Here is a 5,291-nt window from a genome sequence, read left to right as displayed (position 1 = left end):
TGCCTATGGGAAGAAGACCTGAATAGACATTTTTCCCAAAGAGGACATGCAGATGACCAATAGGCACAAGAAGAGATGCTCAACGTCATTAATCAGAGAAATACAAATCAAAACCACAATGAGATATCACTTTACACCTACCAAAAAGGCTATCCTCTAAGAAATCTACAAATAACAAATATTGGTAAGGAGTGGAGAAAAGGGAACTGTTGTACACTGCTGATGGGAATGTAAACTGGTATACCCATTGTGGAAAACAGAATGAAGTTGCCTCAAAAAGCTGAAAATGGAAATAACCCATGATCCAGCAATTCTACTCCTGGGTACATATCTGAAGAAAATAAAAACACTCATTCATTAAGATGCTTGCACCCTAATGTTCATAGCATCATTATTTACAATAGCCAAGATACAGAAGCAACCTAAGTGTCCATCAACAGACCAAAGGATAAAGAAGTTGTGACTACACTCACACACACACACACACACACACACAATTACAAAGTCATAACAACAGAATGAAATTTTGCCATTTGCAACAACATGGATGAACCCAGAGGTTATCATTTTTAGTGATATAATTCAGATAAAGGTAAATACTCTATGGCATCATTTATATGTGGGATCTAAACCATAAACTGGTAAGTATAACAAACAAGAAACAGACTCAGAACAAACTAGCCGTGACCAGTGGGGAGAGGGAAAGAGAGGGACAAGATAAGGGATGGGGATTAAGAGGTTTACAAACTATTATGTATAAAATAAGTTGCAAGCATATATTGTTCACTACAGGGAATACAGCCTATATTTTATAATAACTAATAACAGAGAACAATACATAGAATTTTTGAATCACTATTTTGTATACCTAAAACTAATACTGTAAATTAGCTGTCTCAATAATTTTTTTAAAAACTAGAAAAAAATCAATTTGCTCACATTTCTGCTTGATCCCAACCTGATCGATGAATCTAGAAACTAATACTGAGATAGGGAAAAGATATTCCTGGCTTCCATGAAGTAAGTGCATTGTTCTCTTTAAGAGGGAAAGCCTGGGCATTCATCAGTTGTTTTTCTCCATCCAGTTTGCTTGCCGTTATGGTTAGTGGAAGTGGAGTGAAGCAATCAATTGCCTGTCAGCCTTCATTTTTGGATTGTTGTGAGTGTTGATCTTTTCTAAAAATTGGCACTTTTTTCCTCTGTTTGTTCCAAGTCACCAGTCTTATCATTGCTCCAGTTAAGCTGGCCCTAAAAGCCTCAGTAAAGTGTCTTTGCTATTTCCAAGCCTTGCTGATGTTGTCTGAGGCATTTTTCTGAGGTCAAATGATAACCTACTAGCCAGTATCCCCCATGACAGAGGCCTGAGATTGTCAGCAATTTCAAAATTAAATAAGTCAGTCATGAAGGCATATTTCTGACTTTTTAAAAAGCCTATAGGATTACAAAGACATGATGGAAGCGACTTGGCACGCATGCATACATGCATCATTTGCTTAAATATTACTATAAAAAGCTCTGATGAGCAGATCTTCAGTACTGGGAGGTGGGGATGCTCCATACATGCATGTGCCCTCACACATAAACACACTCATTTGTCCTTAGGAGACCTAAGGTAATGAAGGCAGGAGAAAGATGTGTGAGGCACTTTACACCTATTCTTTGTCACTCTCAAGAGTAACTTAGCAAAGAAGCTACCAGAGCTCAAATGGTTTCAATTATTCATTCACAAAATTTACCAGGTGCCTACCGTGAGCTCAGCACTGAAACGGAGACTCAGTAAAAAGCTAGGAAATTACTCAGTGATCATGGTGAATGTCACGTCAAATCTACCTTGTTTGTGCATTCCATTTTCCCTTGCTAAGACGTAAGACTGGTTTTTTTTATATATTATTTTTTCCCCAAAACACTATTCTCATAGTTTTTTTTAATAAATTCAAACAGAAACATATCACTTTACCTAATAAAACTAAGTTGGACAGATTCTGATGGAAGTTTCCATACAGTTTTTCTCTTTCAGAAATGTTGAGTAGAACTTAAGAGACTAGCCTAGGAAAATGAGGATGGCAGAAAAGCTTTTTGAATACCTATCTGAATCCCATCCCCTCCCATGATAACTGACAGAGCCTCTGGAAGAGTACTAAGTTTCAAAGTTTCTCTGCCAGGAAAAAAAAAAAAGCTGTAAGGTGACCCCCAAACCTGAAAATTCAAACTGGGAGATACACAGCACCAATAACAATAAGACTCAGGTGGAATCTGCAATTTAGAGGAGGAAACAGGAGAGAAAAAAAGACTTCCAACAACATTAAGGCCCAGAAAACCAGCAGTGCTAACCAGAATTCTCAACAGGCCAATCTGAGAGAGGGAGCCAAAGATGGCAGGGAGGTTTATGGCCCCGATCGGCAGGTTAGTGGCACAGCGCCACAATAATGTCAGGTGGTGGGGGGGCGGTCTGGGTCTTTTAAACTCTGGACTCTAACGAGCTGAAGCTCTCTTCTAGAACGAGAGGTCGGCGCTGAGAAGAAACCACGGGAAATAGGAAGCAAGCTGAACAAGAGAGGGACAGAGAGACCAAGAAACGGTTCTGATAAAAGCAGAGGTGAGGAGGAGGGTTTTCGTATCCCAGAAAGCACAGGCCATCATGTTGAACACTGGAAAGCAGCAGAAGCAGTTCCTCAGATCTGAAATGACGGAAGCTATCCAGGCCCATCTTCTAACAAAAATACAGGAAAAACAATCGCATTTAAACATGAATAGCGACAGGTTTATGATAAAACCTCACCCAAAGTATGTTTAAAAAATAAGGCACAGATCACTATGCTGTACACCTGAAATACAGCATTGTAAAATGATTTGACTTCAATTAGAAACTAGGGTACAGACAATGGTCTATAAACAAATGAACGCATATCAGAAAGATACTCCTGAAAAGTCTAGAATTATAATACCACATCAAAAGAATTTGCAAGAAATTGAAGAAATGATGAAATAATGACATAACTGATGTACAAACACTCAGAATTTAGATGACTAAAGACTTGAAAAGATTGCTGGAAAAATATAGAAAATATCTGGAAATAAAAAGGAAAAGTATTTCAAAAATAAATGGGAGAACACGAGTGAAGAAGTACCAGGGATAATAAATTAAGAGAGATATCATATGGGAAGGAGAAAACTTTAAAATTGAAAAATGAAGATATAAGATTCAAGAGACAGTGATAGAAATAGAAAAAGTGAAAGTAAAGATCCTACACACACACTAACACACACACACACACACACGAAAAGAGAAAAAAACTACATGGAATAGAATACTAAAATACTCAACTTGATAAGCTTTAAAATAAGCAGCAACTTGGAATTATAACCAGAAGAGCAAGCACAGAAAAATACACTAACAGTATGATTAACCTTAAAAGAAAATGGAGTCCATGGATAGACAGGGAAAAGTACTAAGTTACTAATAAAGAATATGAGACTACCAAATTGTCTAAAGCAACATTTTATGACAGAAAGCAGTTTAGTAAAAAAGAAACATGGCGGAATTTAGTAAAACAAAGAAACGGCGTGTAAATGTGAGCCAGTGATTTAATATTAAGCATAAATGATCTCAAGTATAAAAGCCATGACAAAATGTTATGAAAATTCAAGAGTTCTAAGAATACAATGCCTATAAACCCTTCTTCAGGCATTTTCTAAGAATGGGCTTTTGAAAATCAAAATAAATGGAGTGGAAACATTAGGACTAGCAATGAATGTTAAATGAATATGTGCCTGAAAAAATTAAAGCTAAATGATGTTTATAGTAGAGAAAACATAGTATGTAAAGGCTACACATCTTTATATACATTTAGCAAAAGAGGTGAAGAATGTAAAGAATATATTAAAAATAGATCAAAATAATCATTATGTTATTAACTGAGAAAGAATAATGCTTTACATAAAATTCTGGGAGAGAAGGGGGAAAGAGGTATAGGTCATTGGCTACTTTCAGTTGCATTCATAGTAGGACAACATCTAGAAAGGGACTGTGGTTATTACATAAACATATTTATATAAAATAATCATTAAAGTAAAAATGCAAACCTTTCTAAGTGCCAAGAAAAAGAAAAAGAAAAAAGGAGGGGTTTTGATGGAAGGATCAGTTAAAAATTTTTCAGTTTACCTATACAGGAGTTACAAGGCTTGAGGTCAGGAAGCCAGAGACAGAACTTGATTCTCTGCACATAGTTTATTTATAGACTTGATATTGGAACAATGAAAACATACATAAAAAAATTTAAAGGCCAATTATAAAAAGCTGCAGTAAAGCAAATAAACCCAACTATGTTCTGAGTTTGTAGGAAAACAGGACTATTTTAAGTGACTTTGAAACACAGAAACTTTTACCACATGTGAGGTGAGACATAACCTAAGTAGAAATAAAATTGGAAAAAGATTTTTAACTGTATTAAGCATAATGCCCATGGCCCTGTTTTTATTTTATTGAGTTCATTGTGTGTGTGTATGAGAGAATAAAGCAACTGAATGATTATATTGATTTCTTTGAGAACTGAGGTTTCCAGCATGAGACAAATGAGATATATATATATATAAGATCAATACAGTTAAATAAAAATTCTATAATCTTAAAAGTGAATAGAATGTATCAATAGGAATTCATGATGTAATTTATTAAGACAAGAAAAGTTCTGTTCACTGGAAAAACCCAGATTCAAGGATCAAACCAAAAATAATAATCTTTAACAGTAACAAACAACCCCTAACCCTAGCACCCAAATTGTTACTTTTAATACTTTTTCCTGAAATTCTGGAGATTTTGATGTTTGTAACATAAAATGTATAAAAAGAAACTAGCCCTTTTATCATAACAGAAAACTAGGAAGCTGCAAAAGAATATTACAGAAGAGTCCAAAGGACTTACAGACTAACCTAAAGAGGCTTTCATTGGCTAAAGATAGGACAATTAAACATCAATACATAAAACAACTTCAATGGATTAACACATTGAAAATATATAGAATGTAGTAGATAATAAAATTTACTGGTTATATCTAGAGGATGTTGGGACACTATTGTTGCTTTGTACTAATAAATAAAGAATCATGCAAACTGAGTCTGTATGCAAATTGTATCTTAAGATACTTAAATAGTTGATAAGCAGAAGTATTTCTTTTTATTTATTTATTTTTAATTGAAGGATAATTGTTTTATAGTATTGTGTTGGTTTCTAGCAAACATCAACATGAATTAGCCACAGGTGTATCCACATCCCCTTACACTTGAACATCCCT

The sequence above is a fragment of the Odocoileus virginianus genome, chromosome 1 (genome assembly GCF_023699985.2).
Source record: "Odocoileus virginianus isolate 20LAN1187 ecotype Illinois chromosome 1, Ovbor_1.2, whole genome shotgun sequence".
In the NCBI taxonomy this organism is placed as follows: domain Eukaryota; kingdom Metazoa; phylum Chordata; class Mammalia; order Artiodactyla; family Cervidae; genus Odocoileus; species Odocoileus virginianus.
Note: the sequence above shows the minus strand (reverse complement) of the source record.